Source organism: Aquarana catesbeiana, linkage group LG04, assembly GCF_042186555.1.
Source record: "Aquarana catesbeiana isolate 2022-GZ linkage group LG04, ASM4218655v1, whole genome shotgun sequence".
NCBI lineage: Eukaryota > Metazoa > Chordata > Amphibia > Anura > Ranidae > Aquarana > Aquarana catesbeiana.
Window position 1 is genome coordinate 289,175,433 of NC_133327.1, and position 18,980 is coordinate 289,194,412.

Genomic DNA, 18,980 nt, shown 5'->3' on the forward strand with positions numbered 1-18,980 from the left:
GTTGTTTTGGGCTAGTCTTACATCCCATTTATCACTCAAACATGAGCTTTTCAGTTTTAGTTTTTGGTACTAAATTCCTAACAAGTGTGATTTTTTTTTTTTTTTTTTTTTTTTTTAAATGTTCAAGCTTGCATTTTTTTTGTAGCGTTTAACCCTAATATAAATGGCTTGCAACATTTTATTTTGTTGGCATCTTTGTCATTTTATTGTGAAGAATTGCATATAAGCACATTGAATATGGGATTTGTTTACACTTGAGGCCGAAACTTAGGCTGCAATTCTTCTTACATTGTATACATGTACATAGATTATGATATTTATCTGTACTTGAGCCTGAAATTTAGACTGAATTTCTTTGTGTTTTGTTGCCACACAATCTGGAATTAAAATGGATTGTTTGAGGATTTGCATCATTTAATTTATAGAACATGCCCACAACTTTGAAGATGGTGTTTTTTTTTTTATTGTGAAGCAAACAACAAATTGGACAAAATAACAGAAAAAGTCAATGTGCATAACTATTCACCCCCCTCACTAGTCAATACTTTGTAGAGCCACCTTTTGCAACTATCACAGCTCCAAGTCGCTTTGGATAAGTCTCTATGAGCTTGCCACATCTTAACACTTGGATTTTTGCCCATTCCTCCTTGCAAAACTGCTCCAGCTCCTTCAAGTTGGATGGTTTGCGCTTGTGAACAGCAATCTTTAAGTCTGACCACAGATTTTCTATTGGATTGAGGTCTGGGCTTTGACTAGGCCATTCCAATACATTTACATGTTTCCCCTAAACCACTCAAGTGTTGCTTTAGCAGTGTGTTTGGGGTCATTGTCCTGCTGGAAGGTGAACCTCTGTCCTAGCCTCAAATCACACACAGAGTGGTACAGGTTTTGCTCAAGAATATCCCTGTATTTAGCACCATCCATCTTTCCCTCAACTCTGAACCAGTTTCCCAGTCCTGACTGCGGAAATCATCCCCACAGCTTGATGCTGCCACCACCACGTTTCACTGTGGAGATGGTGCTCTTTGGGTGATGTGATGTGTTGGGTTTGTGCCAGACATAGTGTTTTCTTTTATGGACAAAAAGTAAAATTTTAGTCTCATCAGACCAGAGCACCTTCCTCCATACATTTTGGGAGTCTCCCACATGCCTTTTTGCAAACTCAAAATGTGCCATATTGTTTTTTGCTGAAAGTAATGGCTTTGTTCTGGCCACTCTGCCATAAAGCCCAACTCTATGGAGCCTACGGCTTATTGTTGTCCTATGTACAGATACTCCATTCTCTGCTGTGGAACTCTGCAGCTCCTCCAGGGTTACCTTAGGTCTCTGTGCTGTCTCTCTGATTAATGCCCTCCTTGCCCGGTACGTGAGTTTTGGTGTGCGGCTGTCTCTTGGCAGGTTTGCTGTTGTGCCATGTTCTTTCCATTTGGTTATGATAGATTTGATGGTGCTCCTTGGGATCTTCAAAGATTTGGATATTTATTTATAACCTAACCCTGACTTGTACTTCTCAACAACATTGTCCCTTACTTGTTTGGAGAGTTCCTTGGTCTTCATGGCAGTGTTTGGTTAGTGGTGCCTCTTGCTTAGGTGTTGCAGCCTCTGGGGCCTTTCAAAAAGGTGTGTGTGTGTATATGTAATGACAGATCATGTGCACACAGGTGGACATCATTTCACTAATTATGTGACTTCCGAAGGTAATTGGTTGCACCAGAGCTTTTTATGGGCTTCATAACAAAGGGGGTGAATACATACGCCATGCCAATTATCAGTTTTTTATTTCTGAAAAATAGTTTTATGTATATATTTTTTAATTTTACTTCACCAACTTAAACTATTGTGTTCTGATCCATCACATCTAATTCAGATTAAAAAAACATTAAACTAAAGGCTGTAATAAAAAATAATAAATGGGTAAAATGCCAAGGGGGGTGCATACTTTTGCAAGGCACTGTAAACGAAAATTATTCTTTACATCGTATATGAGTATTTTGAATACTGTATGTGATATATATATATATATATATTTTTTTTATAAACCTGGGTCTAAAACTTTATCAAGTGGAAATGTACGTCCTGCTATATCACTTCAGGCTGACCCCTTTTGCAGGTGTAAAACATTAAAAATAAGTACCTATTCTGTTTAAAATCCAGTAATTCACTGTCTTACCCTGCTCTGCACATGCTCAGTTGCTCTCCATTTTTAGGCACTTCTGAATTTGTAAAGGCCGATCTGCTGACAGCCTTAAAGCAGAATTAAACCTTTATAGCCAAGGAAGCTGCTTCTATTTGATCTGTAACTGCCATGGTGCTGCACACCATGCACATCAATTATGACGCCAGCCATTTAATGGTTTGACAGTTTGGTTGAGGACACAAGCAAATGTAACAGTTAGCAATCCTGGCATTCCAGGTATGTGTATATTTTTTTTTAAACCGTTAAGTTGATGGTTTTATTTCCGCTTTATGATTTACTGCTGTTCAGGGGCTCTGGGCTTTAGCAAAATGGCAGCCTCCAGCAAGGAGAAACAGGAGCAATGCTGGATGCAATTTATAGCACACTCTAATATTGGTGGCATAGTTATTAATGTGGAATGTGCGTTTCTTGCTAAAGAACTTATTTCTATTTATGGGTAAAGTTCTTCTTTAGTTCTTTAAACTTCTCATTTTGGAAACTGTATAGGCAAACTAATTGATTCTGGATGTGAACACACATCCTGTATGAAATAAAGCAGCATGTCTATTTCCTATGCATCTGGTAAGCTTAAACCCCCCCAACAAAAATCCTGCTCTTGTCTTTTTTAAGGCACGAGCTATAGTGTAGTGCTTTTGCCTAGTCAATTGCCCCTTGGTATCTTCTACAGTACATGGTTGATCCTGCCTAGTCTTGACTCCACGTCTGTAAGCCGACTACGTTTATCATGGCTACTGAGCCATGAGATCATGGTCAGGATACGTGCCTCCTGTCATCTAGCTTCTCTCCTGTGCATCTCTGCAGCTCCCCCCTCCTCTCTACCTGTCAGCTCCATAGTGTGTAGTGAGAACACAATCTCACAATGCCTCCCCTATCAGCTCCTCTCCTCACAGCCCCTCCCCTCTCCTCAGCCTTCATTCACTGACTATACTGTTTACCTATAACAGAAGGGAATCTTGGCCCCTCCCACTTGGGTCTCTTAGATGGGGGAGCAGAGAGAGGAGGTGACTAGAAATGAGCACAAAGAAAAAAGATATTTAGAATTGAAAAAACAAAACACTGCACTGCTTAACAAACACATGGAGGCTAGATCAATTTTAGCCATTTGAGATTATAACCACTTTAGAACAGCTTTAAATTAAGCATTCTCCCTTCTCGTTTCTCTTAAAGTCACAAGGTTTTTTACCTTAAAACAGAATTCCGCCTTCCCCTCAGAAAATTAAGTCAGCAGCTACATATACTGTATATGCTGACTTTTAATAATAGGACATTTACCCGTCCTGGAATCCAGTGATGTTGGCACCGCAGCCAGTGTTTCCATCGGCTGTCGAGTGCTGCCACTGCCATTGCTGGTAAGGGAATGTGCCAGCGAAGCATTCGGCTTCATGGCCAGGTCCCTACTGTGCATGTGGGAGGCGTGGCTGCGCTCTTCTACTGGCCCGACAGTAGGGGAAGGACTTCTGACAAACCTTGCTGCGGTGAGGTCCGATGAAAGTGGCGACAGGGTACCTGTCAAAAACAGGCACCAGAGGTGGGGAGGAATCAGATCCACGTTTGGGTGGAACTCTGCCTTAATGCGTTACCTGGTAAAAACCCCTTCGCTTTTTTACCTCTCCCAAAATACTTACCCGAGTCCTGTATTGATCCAGCGCTGTGCCCGTCTGCAGCAGCACTGCTTTTTCTCCTTTTGTCTCAGAGGGTAGATTGATAGCAACGGAAGCCATTGGCTCCTACTGCTGTCAGTCAAATCCATTCAGGAGAGAGTGGGGGGCGGGCCAACACGTCTGCCCTCATAGCTAGCGACTTGGCATGGGGGCAGATGCAGAAGAGGAGGAGTGGAAAGCGCTAGCATAGGACCCCAGAGAGGAGGTTTTGGGGCTGTTCTCTGCAATACCAGGTAAGTATAAACTTCTTTTTTTGTAGATTAAAAAAGGGGCCTTTTAGAACCACTTATTGTTGCCAAATTAGATGTTTTTGCTTGAGTTATGGGGGAACCTCAGTTTAAATTTAGTACAGTGCCCTTGTACCGAAGTCTCTCAAGTGATAAAAGCTGAACATTTACAATAATATTGCAATAATATATTTTATGTAAATTGTTTTAAAATAGTTTGTTCTGTTACCAGCTCTTCCCCAGAGTTGTAAACACCTGTAGCAATTACCACACATTTCAATGCAACAGCCCCCAGATTTTATTCAGATTTTATTAGGATGCTAACCATTAAATAGGTAATGTGTCAGTAAACCTATATAAAAACTTTTGCATGTATAGTTTCTTTGTATTAAAGTTTTCTCTTCCCTAAGTACTCAGCTGAATAATTCCTTCCTCATATGTCCCAATTACCTGGTGATCTTGCCAGCAGTTTCAACTTTCCTCCTTCTGACAACAAGACCAGGCTACTTACTGCTTTCTTGCTGAGCCATTCTTCACTTCTGCAGACATACTGCCTCTTGAGTATAATGATGATTACACAGTCTCACACATGCCTGCCACCCCGAGGAGAAGATAGTCACTCTCGGCTGTAGGCAGTAATCCTTTTATCCCTGTATACAGCTTTAAAGATGTTTCTGACTGTGTTCATGGAGCTAAAGAGGTCTTGAGATGTGTGACATGGCACAAGGTGCTGGGCGTCGATTTGCAGATCCGCCATTTCGGGGTGTCGATATCAAGATTGCCTTGATGTTGATAACTTGTTATATTTACAGATAAATTTAAAGATAGCAGCCTGATAAACTGGTAACTCCCGCTTTTAATATTCCATCCAAGTTCCCTAGGTTTTGTGCATATGACTTTAGTGGGCCCTACATGGATTGAAATTTGGCTGATTGAGCAGGGACCAAATGAATTTTGATCCATGTATGGGCAGGGAGGTTGTACTGAATTTGTTCTACCGATTAACTTCTGTGCAACAGCCCTGTCGGATCTTTCCCACTCGGATCAGCACTGCAGGCTTAGCCAGCACCACTGATCAGTGTATTTTTTTTTTTTTAAACCTGCTGATTGAACGGAAAAAAGACTCATCTATGGCCTGCCTTATAATTAGGCTTCATGTACACTGTTGCTGGTAAACAGACGTTTAGGAGCAGTTGGGCATTTTTTCAGCTGCCCCTGAACTCTGCTCTGTTATCTTATCAGTACATGTACACAGTCGTTTATAGTAGTTTCTAGGCAGTTGAGTTTAGAAGCATTTTTTGGAAAGCAAAAAAATGCATTCAGGATGGATGTTCAGAGGCAATTGAAACGCCAAATGCCTGTACCAGCTTGTAAATGAGGTAACTCGCACTTAACTATGTTTCGTTTACAGGCGTTTTTAATTTTTGACTATTTGAAAAAAAAAATTAAAAATAAGCTTCTAAACGCGGCATGTAAATGCGGCAAAACAAATGTTTTTAAACTTTGTTTACTATCTGTCAAGTTAAATTGTTCAGAAGAGGTTGTAGAATGTCCCGTGTACATTAAGCCTTACTGTTAATTATTCAGTTTCGTATATAGTAAATATTATGATATATTGAGGATATATCTGCCATGACAGTTCTTTATGTAGCCAATAAATGCATGTCCTTATGTGAAGCATCACTTGAAGCAGAACTTAAGGGCATTCTGAAACTTCCTACCTGCACCTTGTGTTTTCACCTGCATAAGATGTGCATTGATCATGTAGTTTCATGGTGTAATTTATTGCCCTGTACACACAGCAGTGCAGTAAATCTTTACATTCCGGCTTCAGGAGTTGGTTTGTGCTTAAACAGGAGGCATGCAGCATGGCACTGCACAGGTTAATACATGACCTTTGTCTGTAGTCTAGGAACGGACACTGTCTGTGAAGAAGCTACAGATCTCACAATTCCTGGGTCTCTCAGTTTTTAGTGTAGGTGCAGTAATTAGATCTGCCACAGCCTCAAACGGGCAGAGTGTTCATGCTGAAAATCATGTATTTTCATCACATTAGTGCCCCCACATTTGCAATGCAACACAAGGGAAATGGCTAGGTGTGGATTGGATGCTGCATGACCTGGAACAAAAACTTCAAAACTGGCTTCAAAACTGACTACAGGAGATACAGGCATGAACCTGAACCTTCAGAAGCCAGCACTGGATCTGAAACATCGCTTGGAGTATCTGGGTATTGTCCTAGACACTGTTTTGGCCAGACTGCATGAGAGTATTGTGCTTTGGAGGCAGTACCATTTGCCCAGCTCCATTCCAGACCCCTCCAACGCTGCATCCTGTCATTATGGGATAATCAGGAAATCATGAACAAATTGATTCACCTACACCGAGGACCAGGTTGTCTCCAGCTTTGAAGTTGGTGGAGATCCTTCCTTCTGATCTCTTAGCAAATCCTCACAATTGATGCCAGTCTGACAGGTTGGGAGGCGTCCAAGACACCTTGTCCATGCAAGGGATTGGATTGGCAGTAGAAGCCTCTCTCAATCAAGACTCTAGAGATCTACTCTCCCCTCCTTCTCAGTATAGTCCTTGCATTACAAAACAACTGATTTTGGGCTTCGTGGACTCCAACCCCCAGCCTGAAGTATGTTACAGTGACTCTTTTTATAAAGAGCCTATATAATTATATCTATCAAGCTGATATGAGATATATATATGATGAGATATTTGGTGGAAACATTTTTTTGTGGGGGGTGTAATAATGAATTTGATTGCTTTAGTCTGCCTTCTTTTGAAAGCAGTGTGCCTTGCTGCTGTCTAAAATGTTTAAAGTTTTGTACACTATTGCTATGTTGATGTGCATAGAATTTTAAATCATTCTTCAGGTTTGTACTTTTGGCCTATCCACATATAATGTATCTTTGGGATATGATAGATTAAGTAAAGTGCTCAAGAGCTGAAAGGTGTAAGGCGTTCGTGCACATGTTTAAATGTTAATTGATTGAATTTAGATTCCATCCTCTGTTAAGATTTGTAAAGGAAAATGTTGTCTAGTAACCATTTATTTGGTGGTTTATACGCTTGTATTTTTGTATTTTAATGGATACTACAATGAAACATTTGTGTTTTTTGTTTTTTTTGTTTTTTGTTTTTTTGTGATTGCAAACCTGAGTCATGAAATTTGAACAAAGCACATACAGTATACCTGTAGTATTGTCTCTCTTCAAAGCTTGAGGTGTTTCTCTCTGGTGCTTCCTTCCTCTGTTATCATGAGATAAATTTGTGACAGGGGAGGAGAGCTCAGCACACAGCTTGTCTATTCAGAACACAGCCCTGCATCATTCCTTCATTCCTGTGTAGGTTTGTGAGGCGCTGTATCCCTTTCCTCTAGCCCTCACACAATGTACAAGAGCTCTAACTGCATGCAATTCAGCACTTTTTACAGATGTAAAAAAAGAGAAGACTGCAGATAAAGAAGTACAACTTATGTAGGATAATTTGTTTCATCTCTGCGTATCATCTGAGCCTGTTCGCTTCACTGGGTATATGAGAGGGTTTACAACCACTTTAATATAGTTGAGGTATTGTACTTTAGTAAATGTTGCAAAAAACGTCAGCTAGGATTGGAATTTGATTTTTGATTATTTACAAACTCTAAATATGTAGGTCTGTGTTACTTCTCAATAATTCTCAAAATATTGCTTGACTTCCTCTGGATTCAGTCACTGGTCCAGAACAAACACACTACAAATGAGGTCATAAATTCTGATCTACACAGGGGCGGACTGACCATTCGGGCACTGCCCCGAGGGTCCCATGCCACTAAGGGGCCCCATCAGGGTTGCCAGCCTCAATAAAACCAGGAACAGTATATAAAAATCTGTGTTTTTTTTAAAAAATCCCAAGATTATAGTTGCCCCGCCTCTCCAGTACTTTTTCAGTGTGTGTATGTTTATACTGTGTGTGTATATTGTGTGGCCCCATAATCTCCTATTGCCCGGGGGCCCCATAATCTCCTATTGCCCGGGGGCCCCATAATCTCCTATTGCCCGGGGGCCCCATAATCTCCTATTGCCCGGGGGCCCCATAATCTCCCATTGCCCGGGGGCCCCATAATCTCCCATTGCCCGGGGGCCCCATAATCTCCCATTGCCCGGGGGCCCCATAATCTCCCATTGCCCGGGGGCCCCATAATCTCCCATTGCCCGGGGGCCCCATAATCTCCCATTGCCCGGGGGCCCCATAATCTCCCATTGCCCGGGGGCCCCATAATCTCCCATTGCCCGGGGGCCCCATAATCTCCCATTGCCCGGGGGCCCCATAATCTCCCATTGCCCGGGGGCCCCATAATCTCCCATTGCCCGGGGGCCCCATGAGTTGTCAGTCCACCCCTGGATCTACATATTTTATTTGGTAGGAAAAAAAAAGTAGAAAACTGGGTTACTTGAGAAAATAACTTATTGGTGTAAAATGACAAGACAGTGCAAGCTTAGAGAAACTAGCCCAGAAATATTTTTAGAAGAGAGGTTACCAATGGCAGCCCTGAAATTTTTATTGGCACAGATTTTTCTTTAATTACAATATAGGCAAACTGAACACATGGGTAGTACTAGTTAGTCAATTATGCACCTGTTTTATTTTGATAGACCTCTTCTTTCTACTTCTTCTTCTACATGTGGGGTGGGGTCGGTGGCACAGTTGTCAGGAAAAAAAAATTATTTGACCAGCATCTGTATATTACTTGCCAGTACATTCTTCTTTTGTAGTTATTAACAATAGCTTTAAACTTAAGATTTAACTGTGTTTCTGGTATGTTATATAGGGCTGCAACTAACGATTATTTTCACAATCGATTAGTTGGCCGATTATTGTTTCGATTAATCGGATAATAACCTTAAAAAAAGTGTGGTATACAATTTAATATGTAAAGTTTAAAAAAAAGGCAATTTATTCTTAAAAATCTATATGCAGTGGTAAATATAAATAACCAACTATATGATTAGGGAGCAAAATCTCTAATCCACTCTGAGAATAACAGACAGAAGAGATACACTGTATATACTATTGGAGGTTGAATCTGGTAAATATCATTAGGCTCAGAGATCACATCTTTTTATTTAGACTCTTTTCACACTAGGGCGCATGTAATGGTGCACTGCTCCCACGTAATGTGCCCTGCTCCCACGTAATGTGCCCTGCTCCCACGTAATGTGCCCTGCTCCCACGTAATGTGCCCTGCTCCCACGTAATGTGCCCTGCTCCCACGTAATGTGCCCTGCTCCCACGTAATGTGCCCTGCCCCCACGTAATGTGCCCTGCCCCCACGTAATGTGCCCTGCCCCCACGTAATGTGCCCTGCCCCCACGTAATGTGCCCTGCCCCCTTGAAATGTGCCCTCCTACCACGTAATGTGCCCTGCCCTCATGTAATGTGCCCTTCTAACACGTAATGTGGCTTGCCTCCATGTAAAAGTTTACTTTAAATGTAATAGTAATGCCTTCTATTGCCTCCAGTCTATCAGCCTCCACCTTCTCTGGGTTCAGATGCTGATCTTCCCTGCACAGTCTTTAAAGTATTTTTTTTTTTTTTTAAACAAACATGTTATACTTACCTGCTCTGTGTAATGGTTTTGCACAGGGTTATTTTTACCAAAGATATGTAGCAGTATAAATTGTGGTTAAAATTTATGAAGAAAAATTCATAATTTGCAAAATTTGGTCAAAGAAACAAAGAAAAATTAGTTTTTTTTCAAGATTTTTTCATTTATAGCACAAAAAAAAAACAAAAAAACCCAGAGGTGTTCAAATACCACATTCATTTAAAATGTGAGAGCACTGAAAGCTGAAAATTGGTCTGAGCAGGAGGGGGGTTTAAGTGCCCAGTGGTCAAGTGGTTAATGCAAAATATTTGTTTTTTATTCACTTCAGTAGTTGACACGTTACTGGCCTAAAAATTTTCAGCTACATCAACACCATAGTACATAAAACTGGATACAGTGCTTAACATTCTCTGCTTTTTTTGGAAATCTGGAGAATCATTGATATTCAAAGTGTACTGCAGTTTTATTTCTTCCCCATGTGTTAAATGGACTATATTTGACTGCCAGTGAAGACAGACTGTGAAAATGGGCCATTAAATACGAAGTGCTGCAGCAATGACGATTTGCCACACTGCTCAATGAATTTTAAAGAGTTCCTCTCTACTTATGTTGTAGAAAAGGTTATCCCAAGATTTACATTTTATAAAACATCTAGTGTAATGTGTTTTTTGGAAAATCTGAACAAAAAGTATTTAAAGTGGAGCATCAGCCAGGTTCCAAAAAATTAATAGTTCCCTCCAAGAACTGTAGCTGCTGACTTTTATTAAACAGACACTTATCGGTCCGGGATCCAGCGCTGTGATAGCCTAGGCCAGTTCCTCGCCAGTCTTCGAGGCCCCAGCACCAACCTGTTGACTGTGGGGAGCTGGATATGACTCCTTGTGGCTTCACAACCAACTTCCCACTGCGCTGTAGCCTTCTGGGATACATGCCAGAAGGTTGTGGGAGGGCGGAGGGGGATGGCTGAACTTTGGCTCAGGTATCTGCAAAAACTAGGTACTCGCTCCCCCTCCAAAAAAAAAAGTGGATCTTCCCCTTTTCGGTGAAGTTCTGCTTTGGGAAGGTCATTTCATTCATGACTCTACATACAGTATGTATAAATGTATTTTATCTTGATTCTTCTGATTGTGCATGTTTTATTTTAACATTGTGTTAATTTGTTGTCCCCAATGGTACCCAGTTAAAAAAATAGCTATTTGTATTTTAGTTACTCTACACTGATAATATGTGATCGTTATGGGTTAGTGCATATTTTGCTTTGGTAAAGAATAGTCCATCCAGAATGGATCTTTCAGGCTGGGCTCACACTAGTGCGATGCGGGAACCCTGCGACTCCACAGCTGACTTGCGAGGCAGTTCGCACTGTACTATGCAAACTGCTGGGCATGTCAGTAGAAAGTTAATGATACCCCCAAATCAGTTGACAGATCGCAGTGCAAATGGTCAGTTCGGACATGAATCAGATCGCCGGGTATCAACACCCATGCGATCCAATTCTGGTGCCGATCAAAAAAGGGTCCTGTGCGAGTTTGGTCCGAACACGATTCAAATTCAGCCATACTATCTGTATGGCTGCAATCACATCACACAGACCTCGCATGTGATTTGCAGTGTGGTGTGATAGCCTAGGCCAGTTCGCACCAGCACAGCGCACTGGTGTGAACCAGGACTAAAAGCTGAATTGAATCTGTAGATTTGTGTGCGCACTGTAACGTGCCTGCATGTGCATTTTTAATGCATGTCTTTGAAAGGCCTCTTTTTATCAAGAACAGTGTATGGCTAGCAGTCGAATTCAGCTGGATCCATTCTGTGATGATAAATAGGTAAACAAACTAAAAACGGTCAACCGATCAAATCATTGATGAAAAAGTACAGATGGGTGGGCATTTCACTAGACATTAAAGCGGAGTTCCAGGCAAAAATTTAACTTTGTTTGAAACCAACCTACACCACCTATTCCCCCATCATGGACTCCCTGGACAGGTAAGTGTCCTTATATTAAAAGTCAGCAGCTACAGTATTTGTAGCTGCTGACTTTTAGTTTTTTTTTTTTTTTTTCACCCAGGCTGGAACTTCGCTTTAAAAAAAATTCCTCAGGTCCAGCTAGCTGGCATCTAAGACTAAATTATGCATGGTTTCCAACATTTACATTAAAACCATAGATGTCGTGTGCCAGGTGTTCATATACTATTTGGCACTAAGATTTGCTTAAGAATTAAAACCTGATATCAGACGTGTGTACTAACTGTATGACCAAACAGAGTAGAAAGGCAGATTCATGACATTATTAGAATAAAAATTAAGCTTGCCATTTATTTTTATTTTTTCAAAAGCAGGTTCAGGTTTCATTTTCACTCCATTTACTTTATTTAATCTAGCAGGTTTCATTTTTCATCTAACAAGAATTCTAATCGGTCACTATAGGCAATAACTCCAAATTTTTGTTTGTTTTTGTTCAAGTTTTTTTCTTCATACCTCAGCCTTGTGGCCCAAAAAAGTACAATTTTACTTTCTAGTGAGCTAGTAACATTCCTAATTGCGCTGTCCTTTCCCTTATATTCAGGTTCTCTTCAACCATAAAATCTCTACCTGCTGCCAGTTTTATCACTTAACCACTTGCTTACTGGGTACTTATACCCCCTTCCTGACCAAATCAATTTTCAGCTTTCAGTCACGCTTTGAATGACAATTGCTCGGTCATGCAACACTGTACCCATATGAAATTTTATACATTTTTTTTTTTCACACAAATAAAGCTTTCTTTTCTTGGTATTTAATAATCACTGGGTTTTTTATTTTTTGCTAAATAAACGGAAAAAAAAACGAAAAAAAAAAAAAAATACTTTGTCATAAAATTTTTTCTTTCATTGATGTGCACTGATGAGGCTACACTGATGGGCACAGATGAAGCGGCAGTGATGGGCACTGATCAGGAGGCACTGGTGGGCACTGATTAGCAGTACTGATGGGCAGTGGTAGGTGTCACTGGTTAGCAGTACTGGTGCCCAAATGTTGGGACCATGTCCCTTTTACAGAAGCCGGTTATCGGCTTTATTCTTTTCTCCTCACGCTGTCAATGTGAGGAAGGAAAAAAAGCAGATAAACGGCTTCTGTTTACATCATGTGATCAAGCTGTCAGCTGATCACGTGGTAAAGGGCTGTGATTGGCCCTTTACCCCAATCTGTGTTCAGATGAGTCCCAATAGGAAACCGGCTGTGAAGCTGCACGGCTTCACTGCTGGTTTCCCTTAGTGGCCGATTGAAAAATCCTGGACAGGTAAGTGCTCTAATCTTAAAAGTCAGCAGCTACAGTATTTGTAGCTGCTGACTTTATTTTTTTCTGCAGGAGCCTGGAGCTCCTCTTTAACTCGCTCTCTCTTCTGTAAACTTTGTGGCAAGTAGGCTTTGAGTGGTTTTTAAGTAGTTGTATTCTCTAACACCCAGACTTCATCCAGACCTTTCTGGCCCAGTATACTCCTACATGGTATAAGGTTTTTCATGGAGCTTAAGGGAACAATGTTTGCACATACATGTTATAAGGCCAATCCCAAAGATTAAAGTGTAAACCGTGAATTACATAGCTGGGGATTTGTCTCTTTTGTCACCAAGTATGCATATGGTGAGCCTTCATTTTCTTGAAATGTAGTGAAACACATTAAAATACCTGGTGATCCTATCAGTCTCATTCACCCGATTTCCTTCAGACCGCTTTAGGCATGGATGCAATGTGGTACCTTTACATCTGTGCCTTGTGAATTGCAGCTACAGGAGGCCTACACATACGGCAAGCCTGTACTTTTGTGGTCCGATGGCTGCGGAAATGCCCCACCTTCTGTTTTGGCGCTACAGGTCAGCTCAGATCTCCGTAGATGTGCCTCCCGCCCAGCCCCATCTTTTGTTTGGGAGCTACAGGCATGTTGGATCTCTGTGGACACCCCCGTCCCCCAGCCATATACAGTTCAGCGGCTGGGATTTGTAAGGTCAGCAAGAGCTGCAGATCGTCACTAGGAATCTCCTCCCCCCAGGCATAGTGGGTGTACAATGTGTAGAAGTCCTGTACGGTATATATAACATACAAAACTGTGTGTATTGTGCAGCGGTCTACAAAATGTTACATACATCACAGTGTGCAAGATAGTGGTGAAACTTGTCCTCTTCAAGACAGTAAAAGGGAGAATTGAGTTCAGTGGACACTTAGCTACTAGTCCTAAGCAATAGGCTTACTTAATGGCGTCTGTGCCAGAACTATTCAGGCGCTGCTGAGTGGAAAATCAGTCTGCCCTGGTTGTCAATCAATCTGCCTGCATGCTAGGTATGTGGACATACTAATTTAATAAATGTTCTGCCCAAAGTGTTGTCCTCTGACATTTTGCCAAAGTCACATCATACTGTCTATATCAGGGGTAGGCAACCTTAAAGAGGTGGAGATGTACCTGAACAACATGGGAGAAGTCAAAGATCATTAGGCATAGTGTTGCCCAGTGTCGCCTCTGCACACCTGATTTAAACCTCCTAATTACTGCACTACCTTGTTGCAGTTGCGTGCATTGCACAGCAATCATTAGTTTAAATCAGGTGGTGAGGAGACAACATATCTCCTCCTCACCACCTGTCAAATGCACGCAGATCGTTCAGGGGAGCAGTAAGTGCCTTTTGCACTTGTGAATGAGCCCTTAGCTGCATTTGGCAGCAGCGCCCTTAGTGCTCGTTCACATGTAAAGTTGGGGAGTGGTGAAACCCTGTGGTCGAGTTTGATGTCCCCAATCCCTGCTGAGGCAGCAGCCAAAGGTGTACACATGCCACAGCAGGAATTAAACCCCCTGATGCTTTTGGTGGGTGCTACCGCCTGCCATTCTTGACCCATTCAAGTAAATGGGGCCACTCTGCAAGCGCCCTGCAACTGCTTGCTTCTGCAGGGTCCAAGTGGTTAAAGCAGGCGGTGATGAAGCAACCCATCGCTGCCTGCTTTAACCTCTTGTTTGCTGTGCTGCACGAGGTTGCAGGACACTGCAGCTAAAGGGGGTGCGGTTGGGGCAGGGGGGGTGGTAAGAACACATTCCAACTATGGAGTGTTACCACCCCCCCAGACTACAAATGTAAATGAACCCTTACTGTTCTGAGCCCCCTATAAGGCTGCTTTCACCCTGATGTACTGCAGTTTACCAGTGCATTTGCAACTTTCCTGGGTTAGCTACGCTTTGCCATAGACTTCTATTATACCCTGCAGGTGTGGTGCATGTTTTAAAAGCACACCAAAACTCCTCCATTCAGGAGTTTTGGTGCGCTTTCATAAAGTGCACCAGACCCGCAGGATATAATAAAAGTCTATGGCTAAGCGCAGGAAAGCTGCAGGTACACTGCACCCACGGTGTGGGTAAACCGCAGCACAGTGTGAAAGCAGCCTAATACCATTATGTCCGGTGTATTTCTTCACACTGACCTGAAGATCTCTTCTTTCCTGCTCCTGGCACTCTGGAGACCACTAGCCCGGATAAGAGGTGGAGGGCAGTTGGTGTCACTCTGCATGGGAAAGGCACCAGCACTACAGAGGAGGCATCGGGTTTTGGGGCTTTTGCTCCCTACTGCAGCTCCAACTTTACAAGTGGTCCCTCTGCATTACACTCAGTGTGATGCTCTGGGATGGCGGGTCAGCTAGCCCATACCGCGATCTACCAGTCACCTGGCTGCGATCTACTGGTAGATCACGATCTACAGGTTGCTGATCCCCGGTCTATATATTGTGTCCTCAGGAACTTGGAAATGAATGTCATTTTTGATGGAAAAGAATGGCCTGCTTATGTTTGCACTACTTAGACTTTTGTGGCCTACTGTTGTGAAGTGCCCAAAGACATCAGTTCTTCTGCCTCTTTGCAAGCGAGAGTGGGGGTGTAACAAACTCAGCCTTGTTTCCTGAAATTTTGATGTAAAATTGCTATGAAAAGGAAAGAAATTCATGGTCTGTTTTCCGCTAGGTTATTTACTTTATGCATTTAAATGCCTTAGTCTAAGGAAGACAATGGCTCCTTCTCAATCTCGCATAAATAACATCGATCTAATCTTTATCTGGGACATTACCGTTGGATTTTCAGTTTGGCGCATTTGTCTTTGTTGAACTGAATAAGAGAATAGTTGACAGCCCTAGAGTTTTAAACCTGACCACTTTGGTGCAGTAATAGATTTGCTGATCTTTGTTCAATTGTCACCAGCCAGAAAGGTTTATGTAAAATGCCATTGCATGTTCTCATGATAAATAACGTTTTTAGATGTTTGTCTCTTTGTGTCTATTTGTCTCCTTTTATAGCTTTCTCTGCTGTTGCATGCTTTTGTATTGGTCGTAGGTCAAACCTAAGAAAGAAAAAAACCTTTTACCATGTTCATGTAATGAAGCTTGCAACTTAAAGCAGTAATCCTAACTGGCATTCTGAATACAGTCAGACCTGATTTGGGACAGCACTGTAAGCTCTTAAAGGAAACTGTTTTTAGAGAAATATGTAGGCTGCCACTTTGATTCTCAAAGCTGAACTCCAGGCATTCAAATATAGCCTTTAGCCGCCTCTGTTGCTCATGCATGCCCAATAAAATTGGCCCTATACCATATAATTGATGGGACCAGTCTTGTGCCTGGTACACACTGATTTTTTTCATTCAACCCAGCGGGCTGAAAGTAAAAAAAAAAAAACAAAAAAACAAAAAAACTGAGGGGTTCGCTGTACTGACTATGCAATGTGATTATATCAATCTCCCAGCTGTGCTATTGTGTTCTGACTGCAGGGACTCCCCCCTGTTAGATGACATCACTTCCCCTGCCCTGGTAGGCACCATACTGGAGCAGTTTTGGCAGGTTCTTTCACTGTGCTTGCACCGCACATCCTAAAGCCCAAACTGCAACCCAAAGGGGAGAGAAGCAAGGTGCTTGTTATCCAAAGAACAAAGGGGGGAGGGAAAGGGGAGGAGGGGGGGAGAGGCAAAGGAAAATCACGGAGGGAAACAAAAATGTGGGAGATAATGGCCATAAAGGAACACAGGGACACGGGTCAGGAAAACATGCCCTCAACCCCGCCCTCCCAGCTACTGTACACAAAAGGAATCAACCATCAGCCAAAAAAAGGGGGAGCCAAAGGTGTGTGTGTGTGTGTGTGTGTGTGTGTGTGTGTGTGTGTGTGTGTGTGTGTGTGTGTGTGTGTGTGTGTGTGTGTGTGTGTGTGTGTGTGTGTGTGTGTGTGTGCGCGCGCGCACGAGTATACAGTACTGTGCAAAAGTTTTTCAGGCAGGTGTGAAGGAAAGGTGAAAGTCAGAATGATTTGAAAATTATGTCTTTTTTAATTAATTTACAAAATGCAAAGTGAGCAAACCGAAGAAAAATTTGAAATCAAATCAATATTTGGTGTGATTACCATTTGGCTTCAAACCAGTGCCAATTCTTACACTTGCACAAAGTTAGGTATTTTGTAGGATTAGAGTCAGGTGTATAATTACCACTTACACCAAGCAAGGGCTAATGATCATCAATTTCAAATGTAGGTTGCAGCATGGTCATTAACTGAAATGAAAAAAAAAAAAAAAACTATATAGGAGGCTTAAAACTGGGTGAGGAACAGCCAAATTCTGCTACTAAGGTAAGATTGTGGAAGACACCTTTTCTAGGTCATACACCATGGCAAGCCTAAGTACAGCAACAAGTAATAAGGTACTTCTACTTCATAAGCAAGGTCTCTCTCAGTCAATGATTTCAAAGTACACTGGGGTTTCAAGATAACCTGTTCAAGCTCTTTTAACTTGTTGCCGCCCACCCACTATCAAATGACGGTGGGGAGATGCAGCTCTTGTTCTGGGACGCTGTCACACGCCCGCGGGGGAGCGCAACGATTGCGGCCGCCCCGTGTTGCTAGGACACGGCGCGACTCCGATCTGTGTTCGCCGCTCTTTAACCATGTAAACACGGAGATGTCGGTAATCGGCTCTCCTCGCCTCACACTGACAGAGTGTGAGGAGAGGAGAGCCAATCAGCGGCATCTCCTCACAGGGGGACATCTAGGGATGTAATCAGGGTACTGATCATCAGTGCCCTGATTACAGTAAAGAAATAAAGCGTAACAGTATAGTGCCCACCAGTGGCAGCAATCAGTGCCCACCACTGCCCACAAATCAGTGCCCATTAGCCATGCCAGTCAGTGCTGGCAATCAGTGCTGCCCATCAGTGTCGCCCATCAGTGCACATCTGTACCGCCTCCATGCCGCCTATCAGTGCCCACCAGTGCCGCCTATCAGTGCCGCTCATCAGTGCCCATAAGTGCGCCATATTAGTGCCTCCTCATCAGTGCCACCTCATCATTGCCCATAAGTGCCACCTCATCAATGCCCACCAGTTCAGCCTATCAGTGCCCATCGGTGCCGCCTCATCAGGGCACATCAGCGAAGGCGAAAAATTACTTAGTTACATAATTTACTGACAGAAAAAAGTAAAACCTTTTTTTTCCCAAAATATTTGGTCTTTTTTTTTTTTGTAAAAAATAAAAAACCCAGCAATGATTAAATACCACCAAAAGAAAGTTCTATTTGTGTGAAATGATAAAAACATTTTGGGTACAGTGTAGCACAACCGTGCAATTGTCATTCAAAGTGCGACAGTGTTGAAAGCTGAAAAATTGCTTGGGCAGGAAGGGGGTGTTACTGCCTGGTAGGCAAGTGGTTAAAGAAGCACAAAGAAACGGGAAACATTGAGGACCATAGACACAGTGGTCAGCCAAAGAAATTTTATGCAGCAGATGAATGACTCATCATGCTTGCTTCCCTTTGACATTGAAAAATGTCCTGTAGTGCCATCACCACAGAACTGGTAGAAACCAGTGGGACCCAGGTACACCCATCTACTGTCTGGAGAATCCTGGGCAGAAGTGATCTTCATGGAAGAATTGCGGTCAAAAAAACCATACCTCTGATGTACAAACAAGGCTAAGCGACTCAACTATGCACGAAAACATATGAACTGCGGTGCAGAAAAATGTCAGCAGGTACTGTGGACTGATGAGTCGAAATGTAAAATATTTGGCTGTAGCAGGAGCCATTTTCTTTCACCAAAAGGGCTGGAGAGCGGTACAATGAGTCTCTGCAGACAACAGTGTAGCATGGTAGAGGTTCCTTGCAAGTTTGGGGCTGCATTTCTGCAAATGAAGTTGGAGATTTGGTCCAGATCAATGGTGTCCTCAATGCTGAGAAATACAGGCAGATGCTTATCCACCATGCCATACCAACAGGGAGGTGTGTGATTGGCCCCAAATTTCTTCTGCAACAAGAAAATG

The 18,980-nt window shown here is 42.4% G+C and overlaps 1 protein-coding gene across 1 annotated transcript in view; it reads left to right on the top strand.

Annotated features, from left to right (window-relative positions):
* The window catches only part of LRRC1 (leucine rich repeat containing 1), a 276,773-nt gene that overhangs the window by 177,785 nt on the left and 80,008 nt on the right, over positions 1-18,980 (top strand). The window lies entirely within an intron of this gene.